Here is a 16,467-nt window from a genome sequence, read left to right on the forward strand (position 1 = left end):
GAACTCACAGAGATCCATCTGCCTCTGTCTCCCAAATCCTGGGATTAAAGGTGTGTGACACCATTGCCTGACCTTTAGTGGCTTTAGTTTTGCCTCTGGTCTTCAGGCAATATTTATTTTATATATAAATATATATAAACATTATATTTATATATAAATATATGTTATATATAAATATATAATATAAATTTGTAATATATTAAATATTTACAAATAATATACCACTACATTACAGGATAGGGGAATGTTCTGGAGACATTTCAGTTTCCTATTTGCAAAACCAAGAAACCAAATTCAGATCTGAGTCTCTAATCTATATCTATTTAAAATTTCACTCCATGTCCTTTGGCCCCCATAGCACATTCCTTAGGGGCTATCAGAAATTAAATCATCTTCTCTGTCCTTTTGACTGCCCATGACTCTCTGCAGACATAGGTTAAACCTCCCATCTAAGCCACAATTCAATCCCTTGCTCCTTTTTTGAAAAGAAAATTTTAAAACATTAATGACAGTTATGGAGATCTTGTAATTTATTGTTCAGAATGAGGTAGTGCAGAGAGGAAAGGGGACACTACTACTAATTATGCCCCCTTTTGTCTTCAGGCCTCCTTATCTTGGCTCTATCTGTTCTCATTATTGTTGATTAGCTGCCTTGTTTTAGATTCTTAGTAAAACCTTCCTTAAGGGCCCAACAGGGGCCCGGAGAGATGGATGAACAGTTAAAAGTACTGGCAACCATTTGAAAGGATCTTGGTTCAATACCCAGCGTTCACATGGAAGCTCACACTTAGTAGCTGCAGCACTCTCTCTGACTTTCATGGGTATAGGCACACTCTATATGGTATATATATATGTGGTACACACACACACACACAAAGGAATAACACTCATACACATAAAGTAAATATACTTTTAAAATTTAAGCTATTAGTACTTTCTGTCACCAGGAATCCTGTAAAAGTAGTGAAGGAGAAAGATGCCAATGCATTCTTTCAAGGCAGAGTCCTTGACTCTTTACTAGGTATTCTGCTATGTACGAAGAAAATTATCAAAATAATTAAGGTTTCTGTCTCCATGGAGCTGAGAACTGGAAATAAATCACTTCATAGTTAGCACCTATGATGAATTCTTTAAAAGAAGTGGGTGTGGTACCAGGAAACCCAAATAACGTCCCGTCTTCATATGAGATGTGATGCTGCTGCTGGGGATTCATTGCTTGAGAGCACATGAGTTCAGGGGTCACCGAATGAGGAGCAACAGAAGGGAGAGGGGGGTGACCTTTCACACAGAGGAAGCCGAGTGTGGAAAGGGCCTCAAGATGGAAAGAAACTCAGCCTTTCCACGGGGCCAGAAGAGAGCCCCGTGATCAGAGAACAGGTGCACAGAATGGGTGTGAACTGAAAGGGATCTGGAGGAGGCAGGCCGCAGCCATCAGGGACGGACCCCCATCTTCCAGGAGATGGTATACCCTGAGATAATTCTGGAGTTCCTACAGCACGGATGAGACCCGTGAAGCAGCTGTCAGGAGTGCTTAGCTGAGACACCGTCGAGAAGACGGATAGTCTGAGCTTTCTGCTCTAATAAGATGCAGGGTACGGTTAGATGCTTTCCTGTGGTCACACATGAGAAAGGAAGAGGCAGGGAGCGCTGGCTGAGATAGCAAAGGTCTGTGGTCCCAATAGAAAGACGTGGTCTCAGCTGAGCTGATAAAGACCGTGCGAGGCAGCACGAGAGACACTCGTGTATTGTTTCCAAAAACACTTATTGAGCCCCTATAATGAGCTAGAAACTGATAGATATTGAAAAAACCAATCTAAATCATGATAGATGGAATTGATGCTACCAACAACATTATATTTTTCTTGACAAATACCTATCGTTCATATTTTAAGAATAAGAATGAAAACTATAGGCCTGAAAAGCAGTAAGGAATCCAGAAATCAGAGCTCAGAGAACTCAAGATGAAGGACCTACATAAAGATGTTTGAAATTCCCAAGAAGGAAAAGGCAGGCTTGTTCTGTTCCTTTTTAGGAGATGAGACTTAGCCCAGGAAGTGGGTGTCCTAAGGCTTCTGTTTGATTCTTTAAATGTAAGAGACTGTTCTGTGGGCAGAGGAATCTCAGGGGTCAATAAGGTCATCATTCACAAAAAATGTCCCCATGTTTGACCCGACGGTCACTATAGGAGGACACTATTTAGAGACCGCCTTTGGACAAGGGATGTGTGGTCAGCACCCGCAGTTTCCTGCGGCTCACAGATCTTCACACATAACACAAGGAAGTAAACTCAGGAAGGCAGCCCATTGGAGAGAGGTGCTTCCTTACCTGCATCTCACAGCCTTGCCAGGTAAAGGGATGGCTTCACTGGTCTGGGGAATGGGAGAGCAACATGTTGGCATATCTCTTGCTCAATCAACTCCTGACCAGGCAGTCAACAGAGTGCTAATCTTAGATCTGACCTCCTCCAGATGAAAACAAATCTTTAGTTTTGTCTCTAATTTTGTTAGCTGATGTGTGAGCAAGTAGATTCTACTTAGTTTTTTTTTAAAAAAATGTGTTTTTATTATCTCTCTCTGTGTGTGTGTGAGACACACACACACGCACGCATACACACACACACGAGAGAGAGAGAGAGAGAGAGAGAGAGAGAGAGAGAGAGAGAGAGAGAGAGAGATGGGGAAGGGGACATGTCTATACAGAGGTTAGAGGACAACCTTGTGGAATTGATTCTCTCTTTCCCTCTCTATGTAACGCCCTGGGCTGGCTCTTATGATAAGAGCCTTTACCTGCAGAGCGGTTTCTCCCGCCCAGACTCTACCTCTCAATGAAAGTCTGATGATAAAGTTTATTGGAGGGTTTTGTTAGCCATGGGACTGCTCTTTTTAGCACAAAGCCAGGGCCCTCAAAGAAAGAACATTCTGAAGTTTCGAGGAGGGCAGAGTCCTTCATTCTTGGTAATGGAGACCTGTCAAGGCTAAGAATGGCCATTCTTAAGAAGATTTACTGTGTAGGTGCTAATTTTAGATCCTTGGATGGCAGTAGCTATTTTTATAGCTATCTTCATTTCTGAAACGAGAACCAGGATGTTCAAATACGTGAGAGCTGTGTTTAATAATCCAAAGGAAGATCTTGTATCCATCAGGACAGCCTAGATCATGTGACAACAGCAAACAATGTCTGGATCTTAGGCACATCAAACTAATAAAAATTTAATTCCCTGTCACTACTTGGTGTGAGCGTAAGCATCTACTAGAAAGCTGGTTCTCCACCGCCATGGTCCTCACTCTGGGTCTAGGCTGTCACATCAACTTTCACTGGAATGCTGACCGTCACCATGGCAAAAGGAAAGTGTACTCTTAGATTTGCCATTCAGAAACAACTCAGCTGGGAGTGTGAGTTCATATTTCACTGGTCACAGCTAACTTAAGTGGGTGGAAAATTCCATCCGACCATGTGGCTGGGAGAGACTTGGACCACCTCTGTGCAGACTCAGCACTTGCTGTTGTGCTATGGAAGGGATTCCGATTCCTTCCCTCTATCTCAGACAGCCATGTCCTTCTTACTGGGCACAGTCTCTCTTTGTGCTAGGCAGTGTTCTTGACCTGTGGCTCTCGACCCCTTTGGGAGTCGAATAGCAGATATCCTGTATATCAGATATTTATATTATGATGCATAACAGTAGCAAAATTACAGTTATGAAGTATCAGTGAAATACTGTGATGGTTGGGATCTCCACGATATGAATACAGTTGTATTAGGAAGGTTAAGAACCGCTGTGCTAAGTACTGGAATCAAGACTGAGGTTGACACAAGCAATCCAATCAGCTGAAAAAAATCATTTGTTACTTCCTTAATGCTCTTTATTGTTGGGTAGTTTCTTTTATTTTCCCAGAGTAAAATATTTGGGGCATTCGCATATGTTAATTTTCCCTTCCTTCTGACATATGGTTTGTCAAGGGGACTTAAGACTTAACTATTATAGACTCAGTAATGTTGTCAAAGACTTATCTGGAGACATTTATGCCATGTGCCATGGAAAAGGCTCCTCACCTCCCAGTCTGTGCTTAGGTTCTGGAAGTATTGTCCAACACAGTTCTTAAATGTCATCTTTGACCTTGGGGACACGTTGCCTTCCAGGATCTCTGGCTTGGTGATTTTGCAAAGAACACATCCTGCGCATATATGTATATGTATGTTTTGTCTGGACAAATGATGAAGAGTTGCGGACAGGATTTTGTTTTCCATACATTGTTTCTAGGCCTCTTGGTTTATGAACCAGACTTCATTTTTAGCAAGAAGACCAATGTGGATGAAGAGAAGCAAAAGAATTTCGTTCACCCCAGCTAATCATGCAACCTACGTGTCTCAGATTTTAAAGTACACATTCAATCATTGCTAATGATGGGCATGTTGAATGAGTTGAGATTTCAGATCTGTAGCTGGGACAAGAGTGAAATGTTTTGCCTGTTATGCTTCCTGGTTATGGTGCCGTCTGAAGTTAACGTTGAGAGACAGGAGGCTTTTCCAGGGGAGTATAGCTACTTATGTACCAGTGGCAGAGCGGTCCTCATACCCAGGGGAGGTCCTTTTCTTCAACTGAAGCACACACCTTTGGGAGGGAAACAGATAGGGTGGTGAAAAGTAAAAGGAGACCCCTGCTTAGAGAGCCGCATCAGTCAAACCAGCGCTAGGGATTGATGGGGTGATAGATATAGAAGCTGGATCACCTTTACGTCGCTGAAGTTAATCTTGAAGGACATGTGTGGTCATTTCAGCCCCAGTGAGTGGGCAAAGAAGCACTGGAACAGAGAGTCAGCATGCTGTGTCCTGAGCACACGCAGTTCAGGTGACTAAAGGGGATGTTGTGTCCACCAGAGGGGAAACTGCAGACAGGTCACGAGGACCTTTTAGACTATGCGAAGGAATTCACAGGCAACAGGCATTGATATCACTTATTTAAAGAGATGATTGACATCCGATTTGTGGCTTATACCCATTCCTTGGCTATGGAAGGATGGAGGAAAACAGATTAGAATAGGGACACAGTTAGAAAATCTGCAGAAATGTAGTCCCCAGATGGAGTAGAGTAGTGAGTTATGAGACAATGGAAAAAGATATAGAAAGTAATTAAGACTAGTCCCAAGGGATTGGTGATTGGCAGGGGATGGTGTAGGGGAGAGGAGATGGTCCAAACTGAATCCTCCATTTCTGACTTGGGGGAATGGAGAGAGGTGCTTTATTCAAGAGAATGGGAAGTAAAGGAGAGGGAACAGGAGAGGGGCATAGAGGAAGGGAATCTTCTTTGGGGACACACGTCTTCTTTTGAGATGTACAGTGGAAAGTTAGACACTGCGGTCTGCTGTCCACTTGGGGATTTGGATCCCCAAGGTCACACTGAGACTTATTTAAACATAGGCCGTGGCTGAAGCCACAGCAGTGATGAGGTCATTCATGAAGAGATGCCAACTACAATGAGAGCCAAGACTATGACCCCAGGGGACACCAGCATCTTCTCTATGCCAAAGAAAAGAGTAGAAAAGAGTGGTCAGAGAAACGGGAGAAAGGTCAGGGAAGTGAAGAGGGGTGGAATACCAAAGAGAAAGAGAGAGAGAGAGGAGCTAGATCGAGTGAGCAGGGGTGGGGGGTGGGGGTGGGGAGAACGATCAAGCACATGAGAGAGCAAGAACATATAATGTCATAAATCAGATGATGTAAGCGCTAAACAATTTTTCAACGGTCCTTCCCATGTAAGCCATGTGTGTGTGTGAGCACACACTCACGCTCACGTGTGTAGACATGCACATGCATATAGCACTCAGAAGATAACCTTATGGGTTTGTCCTTTTATTCTACCTGCTTTGAGACAGTGTCTCTTGTTGTTAGAGGGTGTGTAAACCAGGTCAGCTGGCAGGCAAGTTTCCAAGGATTCTCCTGCAATTTAGGTCCTCAAACTTGCTTGACAAGAGTTTTACCCACTGAATGAACTCCTCAGCCCTAGGACTAAAATTATGTAAAGGGAAGTTTATAGGGTGTTCCAGGAGCCAGAATATAGGAAATCAAGTATGAGACAGAGTCAATAGACAGCAAGCATAAACTGTTCTCTTCCCAGCCTATCCAAGGAGAAGGCTCTTTATTAGATATAAAAGAGACATATTAATCTCCACATGGTAGTAATTACCCTTTTTGTTTTCCAGACAATAGCTGCCTCTTGTAGCTTCTTTTTCTTCTACACTGTGTGTCCGTCAGAACCAGAGAGTCCCAGCTCAGAGACTGCAGCTTACAAGATGGTTCTTCTGACAAAAAGTCCATGTGAGAGGAACATAAAAGCCAAGGTTGTATCTGGGATGGTGGGGGATTTCCTTTTCCCCTAAGAGGAAAGGCAACCGGGCATGCTTAGACAACAGTAGCGATGAACATGTTCTCTGTCATTGAAATCCGAGATGCATTCTTGCAGGTTGACAGCAGTGACAGGAAGGTACAACTTCCTATCATCCCAACTTCCTGTTCCCCAAATTCCAGGGGGAAAACCTTTCTGGAATTTAGATGTATCACTAATAATGATAAAAATAAAATAGGCTTTATGTCTATCATTTGTCAGTATTGTGATTAAGGTGGTTTAGGAATGAGCAACCCTGTGTAGACAGTGCTGATATCAGAGTTAAAAAAGCTGTACAGCCTCAATTATTCTGTTTGGGTATGAGGGGTCATGTAATAGTATCCTTTATATCTGACTGGGTGTTACATAAATCAAGGAAAGAGATCGAGAACCCCGAAGAGTGGTCCATTCTCCATTTTACACATCCTTGTCAATTTGGAAAGGATGCAACAGGAAAGCAGGTTTTCATTTTGGACAAAATGTCTTCATCTACTGGATCCTGTTTTCCATCTTTATACGAGCAGGAGTTATTCTTCTCCTTCGGGACTGGTAGGAAGGCTCCCGAGACCTGGTACACAGGAGGCTACTCTGACGTCAGCTCTTCTAGGTTCTTCGGATGAAGTTAATTGTTGATCTTGAAGAGAAAATTTTAGTTTTGCAAGAGTGACCAGATTTAGGATCACCAGCCACACAGCCGCCAGACATGGTGTATTTCCAAGAGTATGGAACATTCATCATTACCTACGAAGTATTTTTTTTTTCCAAAAACTAACAAATTTAGCTTGAATCTAATCAAGCTTCTGGTCTTTACTTTTAGATTAGAGGAAAAACAGGCTATCCAAAAAAATCTAAATGACATCACAAAGGAACCTCACAACAGATCCAAATGCTAATATGTTGGAAAGCATTTTGACCTGGACTTCTTCAAAAGCTAGTCACTAAAACAGCAAATCTTCCTGCAGGGGGCTGGAGAGATAGCTCCATGGACATGAACATTTTCCATGCAGGCATGAGGACCTGAGTTCAAGTGTCTGCATCCATGGGCAACAATGCAACCCGTAACTGTGTGTGTTTCTGTGTCCCATACTTTAGAGACAGAGACGAAGACAGGGAGATAGCTGGCTGCTACCATAGCCCCGGGTTTGGGAAGAGACCGTGGCTTCAGGAAATAAAGCAGAGTGTAATACAGCAAGACACCTGACATCTTCCTCTGACCTCTGTACATATGCATCTACACAGCACATACATGAGCACACATATCATATCATGTATACACACACACACACACACACACACACACACACACACTCACAGTTCTTATGGGAAGGATTGGTGTGGAGTAAAAGAGACAAGGAACCCAGCAATGAAGTATAACCTTCCACCCCTTATGATCTGAAAATAATCTATAAAGTATAATTTGAGACAAGTTGGGAAATATTTGAATATGGACCAGTTATTAGATGACATAAAAATTGTTTATGTAGACTAATGCTTTTCAGTTTTAGAGCTTCAGGCAGAAATATCAGCAAAGTGTCATAATGTGCACAATAAACTAATTTAATAAAAAATAGAAATTCACACACACACATATATAAAATGTGAGGAAATCTAAAATAGAATGGCAATATGCTAATAATTACTGAGTCTAGATAGTGAGTATGAAAATGTTCATTGTACAAATTTCAAAACCTTCCTACAAACATGCTTGAAAACAATAACTGTTCAAGAGAAAACTGAAAAAATTATCACTTAGTCAGATGAAACTTCTTAAAAGAGTAAGTTCAGAAATAGAAGGCCAATGCAGTAGCAGGATATTTTGTATGCATATTAACATGGACTGTGAAACAGAAGATGTTCAAGACCAAGAAGGTTTACTTATACTATAACCACATTTTATGAGTTAAAATGTGCTTGGAAAAATAAGATTTTATTTGGTGGTTCCTTGAACCCTCCAGGTTTGCTGTGTTTATTTTGAAGACTAGCTGGGTGTTCACTTTGCTGCTGCCCTCCTTAGATTGTTGTCTCCTCCTCCTCCTCTTCCTACTTTTTCTTCCTTCTTCTTCTTCTTCTTCTTCTTCTTCTTCTTCTTCTTCTTCTTCTTCTTCTTCTTCTTCTTCTTCTTCTTCTTCTTCTTCTTCCTCCTCCTCCTCCTCCTCCTCCTCCTCCTCCTCCTCTTCCTCCTCCTCCTCTTCCTCCTCCTCCTCCTCCTCTTCCTCCTCCTCCTCCTCCTCCTCCTTCTCCTCCTTCTCCTGCTCCTCCTTCTTCTCCTCCTCCTCCTTCTTCTTCCTTCTGGTTTGGATCATTGTACAAGAGTAGACAGGAAACTTTTCATCCGTCCAGGTACCTCTTTTATTTATCATGCATTCCATGAAGCCGCAGAGCTCTGGGGATTCGAAGACAATCATGTGTGATAAGGATTTCACAGTAGAGTGTATAAACCACACAAGCTAGACATTTAGGCTTCTCTCCAAAGGTGGTGGCTGCTTTTTTAACAAGGAAACAGGATGAGCAGATGCAGGCAAACTCTCATTCTAGCCGCTGTGTGAGGAGATGCAGAATAAAATTCTAGATCTGAAGCTGTCATGGGCATTCACACAGATGAAGCCGGTGGCTGAGAGACTGGAATCTGCTGGCGCCAGTGGGGTCTGTGAGAGAGATGTGGGAGGTGAGAGCGAGTTGAGACCACAGGGCTCATCTGGCTCCAAGCATAAGTAGCTCAGCTTTGCAGCGTATCCTGGATGGGAACAGATAGGGTTATAGGAGAAATATTTGAGCCCCAAGGTAGTTATGGTAATGAGAACTCTGTTCCTGCCCCTGCGATGTGAGACATAAAGGAGGATTCCAGATGGGTCAGCCAGCGTGGCAGTCACAGAACAGCCACCACCCTGCTCATAACATGCGCCTGAATTAATGTCAATATCAATAAGAAAGGAGAAGACAGATGTGTTCCAGCACTCAGAAGCCCCACCCTTAAGGACTGCTACAGTCATTCCTTCATGTACACAGGGGACCTGAGCAAAGACAGGCTCTGCAGTATTGTTTAGAATTTAGGAGAATTAGAAGCAACTTAAATGTCCACCTCGTGAAGAAAGGGTATGCAAATGGTGCTTTACTCCTCGGATGGAATCCGCATGCGGCTGCCAAAATGAATGAGATCCATATGTATCGATGTGAGTTTATCTTATAAACATTAGTTTAAATGGAGGAAGAACTGCAGAGCAATGCAGGCTAGGTGACAGCATTTAGGAAATGTATCAGGGACACATGTAGACGCTGATGGAGTGAGATGATAAACATGTGATAAGACACATACAAAATCCATGAATGTGGCAGCTTGGGGGTGGGGGAAAGTCCCCAGAAGGGTCATACAGTGAATTTCCACTTTTTCTGCAGACATTTTTCCTTATCAAACATACAACTCAGAACAAAGAGAACTCCCCTGACCTGGCCAACGGCTTTAACTGGTCCTGGCAGTGTTTTGAGTTGTGTGGTCACACCTAGCGCTAGGAGTTCAGGCTTACAAAGTGGTTCAGAGTGCAGCTCGTCTTCAGCCCAGTGAGTGACTGGGCCCTCTGACTTGCACATTGAATACGACCACATGTGCATGCTGGGTTGTTTTCAACTGGATTTCACTCACTGAAAGGACGATCGTTCCTGGATTCCAACAGCCACAGTAGAAGAGATGAACTGGCAATCACACAGATGGTCTAGACAACGCCACTCAGTTGATTGACAGAAGGTTCCTGATTGTGTGAACGATAGTGCTGTGACATACAGAAGGATGGAACACCAAGAACAGTTGAGATCCGGAAGAACAGTTGAGATCAGGATGGCGGGGGCTACTGTGGTGTTCCTACTGCACCGTGACAAAGTACAGCCTGTCTTCAAGCTGTGGAGAGACCAGGTAGAGCTTCGCTCAGTATAGTCCAATTCACGAAGGTGAAATGCACTTGGGTAGTTTTGATCAGTTGCTATGCCATGGGAGGTTGGCATTGTTGCAATGTGATGTAGTTGGGATCAGTTCTTCCACTCTTTCTCCACGAAGATATTATTGTCAAACAGCTGAAATCATAAATACGTCTCTGTCATGATTAGCCTCTCAGACCCATGGGGAGTTTGGTTCTTGTTGATTTCAATTCCGCCCCCCTTAGGTGTCATCATGTCTACTGACTTCTCTACTCTCCAATTTCTTTTTAGAACTTTGATTTATAATTTGGACAGCCCAAAGGTCATAGAAGAACAAGTGCTGTGTTATCAAAAAGGTGTTATTTTGCTAAAGTGTCCACTGTGGCCCCTCTCTTTGCCAACAGGTATGTTATGGTTAGAGCTGGAAAACCTTGGTAGCTGGCTGGAGGGGAAATCAAAGGAAGAAAACACAGAGGGAAGAGTTTACTGCCAAGATTATGAGAACACCCTTAGGAACAAGCTCTTTGTACGCAATGGGACAAGAGTTTGAGGATGCTCCTGGAAGAAGAGGTGCCAGCATTTTGTTCCTCACTGCCTGCCCTCTTTCTAAGCTAATGTACCTTCCAGCTAGTGTCAATCAAAAAAGAAGCATAAGTCATTCAAGATAGGATGACACAGAACATTTAAAATTAAAAACTATCAATTGGGCTGGAGGGACGTCTCAGAGGTCCAGAAAGCTTCCTGCTCTTGTGTAAGACCCAAGTTTATTTCCCAGCATTCACCCTGAGCACATGATTCCAGTTCCAGAGGATCCAATGACGACTCCTGGCTTCTGTGAGTAACTGCACACACGTGTGTATATGGACACACACATGCACACTAAAAAAACACATTCTGAAAAGCTAATAATTGGGAGAGAGATGTGTAGGTGAGCTAAAATATCAAGGCAGCTATTAGAGAACGAAACACCGTGGTGAGATCAGATGGGGAATCAGTCTTTGGTCACCTAAGGTGCTAAAGAAGGGTAAGAAGTATGTTTCCAGGGAGAGCCCCTCCTCAGGTTTTTTCCACCGTGTGGGGACAACCCACGACAGTAAGGGATAGCAAGACATTGACAGATGAAATGGAGACATCGCTTTTAGCCTCCAAATCGATTAAGCATCCAGAAGTTTCTGTGATCTGCAGTGAAGGAATCCTGAAGAACCGTAAGATAAGATTTATATGAAAGTCTGTGTAGCTGATGAGGTCAGCCCACTTAGGGACCTCTCCAACAGGGATATGAGCCTAGAGCTGTGACATTTGTTTTATATAGCAATGACTTGTTTTAGATGGGGCATTTCAGCAGTGACCCATTCAGGGGTCAGACCAGAGGAGTAACATTCTAAGAAGGGGCAGAGGAGACGAGGTATCACCTCATGGGCCCAGGGCCTCTTTCTTCTCTCCTTCAAGAGTGTGCAAAGATACCTTGTGATCCAGAACCCCTCTCAGGATAAAGAACAGAGGAAGTCAGATGTGCTATAAAATAAAATATTTACCCAAAGCAAAAGACTGTTCACAATCTGATAAAAATGTGAGACTTCTAAAAGTGGAGGTGAATGCTAACTATATTCAATATTTTATCTGGTTAAACCAGAAAAGAGATTGAGATAATGTAAGTTTCCTGTCATTTGTTTCCCAGATACCTTGCAGAGGGAGCACTGGTTACTTTCATGAAACAAGGAATCCATATTTTAAATGGGTTACTTTTACAAGCTAATGCTTGGAATCATATCTATATCGTCTAATCTGTACACAATATGTAAATCTTTATGGCTCTTTCACATATTTTGATGACTTCAGAGGGATGTGTGTGTCAAATCTGTCAAGACACAAAATGTTGCCATCACTCCGTTTCCTCGTGTCCCTCCCTAGTCACCTACTGCGTGTTCTTTCCAGATGCAGCCACTCGTCTGTTTTCAATTATCATGGGAAATGATCATCTTAATTTAACTCAGTGAATCATGAGGTTTGTGTTCTTTCTGTCTGATTTCTGTTGTTTGGTTCAACAAGATGTTTTTGAGGTTCATCCTTGTCACTGTGCATAGCAGTAGGCCTTTCCTTTCGAGTCTTCAACAGTATTCCGTTGTGTGAGCATGCCTTTACTTCCCTCACTCTTTCTAATGGATGCTTGTTTCCAGCTTAAACTATCATGACCAAAGTCACTAGAACATTCTTTGAGACTTTTATTTTACTTTATATGTATGAGTGTTAACTTGCGTGTCTGTATGTCTGTCACGTGTGTTTCTGGTGTTCAGGAAGGACAGAAGGAGCTGTTAGATCCCCTGAAACTGGAGCTGCAGAGAGTTGGGAGCTGCCCCGTGGGTGCTCAGAACCTGTGCCGGTCCTCTGCAGGAGCAGCAACGCTCTGAGCTGCTGAGCCCGCTCTCTGGCCCAGAAGCTGCTAGAACATTGTCGAAGAATGTATTCACGTCTCTGGAGTACACATTTTTCTATGAAGCTGAGCATTTTCCCAGGCAGGTTTCCACTTTGCACTTGCTTTGTACCATGGGAAGGTCACTGCCGCTGCACATTCTCCTCGCAGTCATTATGGCAAGCACGCAGAGAGAGAATTTGTATTCTTGTAACTTTTGCACAAATGATGCAGAGCCAGTTTTCACATTCTTTCTGGACACTGTTCCTCGTTCCTTTACCCGTTTCTTTACCAGGACAACTTGTGAGAGATGGAAGCCTGGGCTTCAAATCTCGTCGGGAACAGTCCTACTTCAGGGACTATTGCTGACTGGCAGTACCAGTTGCTGCTCCCAGCCCGTGCCAGAGCCAGTAGGAACATAAGTGAAACCTGCTTCCATGTCACATGGGCGTCTCTTAAGGACAGCTGTTGTTTTATGGCTGACATGGGCTCAGGTTGTTTTGCAACCCGAAGTTCTTGCTCAGCGGTCTTTCCTTCCTTTTTGTCTTGTGCAACAGTCGAAGCAGCCTTGTGGTCCCCTGTGGTCCCCTCTGTGGACCCTTGTGGTCCCCTGTGGACCCTTGTGGTCCCTTGGGGTCCCCTGTGGTCCCTTGTGGTCCCCTGCGGTTCCCTGTGGTCCCCTGCGGTCCCCTGTGGTCCCCTGTGGACCCTTGTGGTCCCCTGTGGTCCCTTGTGGTCCCTTGTGGTCCCTTGTGGCCCGTTGTCTCTGTTTCTCATCCACTGCCTCCTGCACCCTCACAGGTTCTCCATCAAATGTACCTTTCCAATAGCATTTCGGCATCTGAAAACACAGTTCGATTTAAAAAACATTGACTTGTTAAAAAGCCCCTTTTCTATTCTGGATACAAATCTTTTGTCAGAAATCATAAAATAAATATTTTTCTTCAATATGTGGTTTGCATGTTAATTTTCTAAATAATACCTTTTGATACTGAGTGTCGATCTTGGTGAACTATAACTCACTAGCTTCGCTTTTCATGTGAATATGTATGAGTTTTCCATCCTAAGTCAATGGACATATCAGCATGATGTTGTCAAAATAATTCCTTGCTATCATTTAATGCTTGTAGACTCATTTTCATTCAGTTATTGGCTATCTCTCATGTTATAATCATATTTTCTTAATCTTTAACATTAACTTATTTGATCCTTTTATCTATAGGGTTGCCTACTACTGATTTTTTGAAAGAATGAATGTTCAGATTTTAAAAATTTTCTCTATCATTTAACACACTTCATTTGTTTATCTTCTTTTGTTCTTTTTTTTCAACTTGCTGGATTTAACTCTTGAGTCTTAAGGCAGAAGGTTAGGGTTTTGATTATGAACTTTACTTATTTTCCAGTACATGTGCTGTCAAGTGTACACTGCCTTCTAAGCAATGCTGCGTCTGCATTCTGTAAGCTTTGTTTTGCTTTGTTTCTGACTGAGCTCCATACATGCTGTTTGTCTATAGAACTCCTTTGACTTGTAGGTTGTTTCACACACAGTGTGTATCATAATGTGATGAAACACCATGACCAAGTGCAAGTTGGAAAGGAAAGGGTTTATTCGGCTTATACTTCTACATCACTGTTCATTATCAGAGGAAGTCAGGACAGGAACTCAAACAGAGCAGAAACCTGGAGGCAGGAGCTGATGCAGAGACCATGGAGGGTGTTCCTTACAGACTTGCTCAGTCTGCTTTCTTATAGAATCTTGGACCACCAACTCAGGAATGGCACCACCCACAATGGACGAAGAGCTCCCTCATCAATCACTAATTTAAAAAATGCCCAACAGGCTCTACTTAAAGCTTGATATTATGGAGGTATTTTCTTAATTGAGGTTCCCTTCCTCTCAGATGACATTAGCTTGGATCAAGTTGTCATAAAACTATCTAGGCCAGTTGGCCACCTCAAACTTGCTATATAGCCAATGATGATTCTGAACTTCACATTCTTCTGTCTCTACCCTTGGACTCCAGAGATTACTGTTGTGTAGTAGCATGCCTGCTTTATTCAGTTGTAGGCCAGCATTCTACATTAGACTTAGCAAGATATATATTGTATTATTTAATTCTCACATATTTGGAGATCTCCAGTTATCTTCTAATTATTAATTTCTACTTTAAGTATACTGTATTTGGAGAATGAATTTTATGACACTTCTGTCTTAACTAAATGCAGTTTAGGTTGAGTTTATGTTGTAGTATATGGTGTATCTTGATGAATATTTTGTTTTCATTTTGGGGAAAAATGTGTTGAAGTGGCTAGTTGAGCTGCTGTAAAAATGTTCTATTTAAGTTGATTATTGTATATATTTATATTATATACACAATGTACACAATGTCTTCATTAGTTATTTTATATATTTGTTCATTGATTATTAATAAAGACATGCTAAAATCTTCCACTACAATTCTGCATGTGTTCGTCACTTAGTTTCATGTCATGTATTAGGAAGTTGTTATCATATCTGTTATCATTTGGAACAGTTACATGTTCTTGATTGGGCAGTTTATTAGACTACTTTCCATGCTATTGATGCAGATATTCTATGAATAACATTTTTTTATTCATGTTTGTATAGTTCTTATTTTTCTACTCTTGCTTTTAAGGTATATTTATTTAAAATATATGCCTCATAGATACCATGTACTTGAATCAAATATTTTTACATTGTTTATCAATCTTTACCTCTTAGTTGGGTAAAATTATCTTATTTATGTCTTGTTTAATTATTTATATAAATAATGTTAAATCTACTATAAAATTTATTTTCATTGTATTTTCCCCCACTTCTAAGTTATTAGATAAGCCCCTCTTTAAATAATTCTATGATAATGCATTTATTTATTTCCATTTGTATCTACTTTATTTTTACTGTACCATTTCTCAGAAACATAAGAGCCCTATCCTGAGGATAGTAACTCTCATCCCTCATCCTTCTCACTGTAGTCATACTTTTTACACCTACATAAGCTTGCAAAATGTTATTTTTAACTCTAAATATATTTTAAAACAAGTAGGACAGAGATATTTTAAAGAAAGTAGGAGTCACATTCATTTACTTATGAGCATTTATCACATATAAAGGTTATTTCTTTTGTATGTCTGAATTTCAATGTGGCAAAATCATTTAAACTTAAAGAACATTTTATTTCTTGGAACACATATTTGCTGTCACCATGTTTTTCTAACTCTCATTTATCCAAAATCATCTTTCTATCACCTTTGTTTTTGAGGATATATATTTCAATGCATACACACATTCACCACCACCCCCCAAACAGACATTTCTGGACAGGTTTTTTTAAAATGTATACTCCCAGCACTTTAAAGATGTGTGTTCCTCCTTCACTGTTCACTCCTAGTCTGGTGTGACTTCTAAAGTAACCTTGTCACTCCTAACTTCAGCTATGGAATAATCCTTCTGTACACTGTGTGAATATATGTCATTATGATTGGTTTAATAAACAAGCTGACTGGCCAATAGCTAAACAAGATAAAGCTAGGTAGGAGAGTCAAACTGGGAACGATGGGATGAGGAAGGGCAGAGTCAGAGAGACACCAGCCAGTTGTCCCGGAAGCAAAATGTGTAGAAAATGAGTTAACAAGTCATAAATCACATAGCAAAGCATAGATAAGAAATATGGGTTAATTTAAATGTAAGAGCTAGTTAGTAAGAAGCCTGAGTGATTGATCCAGCATTTATAATGTAAATTAAGTCTCCAAG

This window comes from Myodes glareolus, chromosome 16, assembly GCF_982192425.1.
Source record: "Myodes glareolus chromosome 16, mMyoGla1.1, whole genome shotgun sequence".
Taxonomy (NCBI): domain Eukaryota; kingdom Metazoa; phylum Chordata; class Mammalia; order Rodentia; family Cricetidae; genus Myodes; species Myodes glareolus.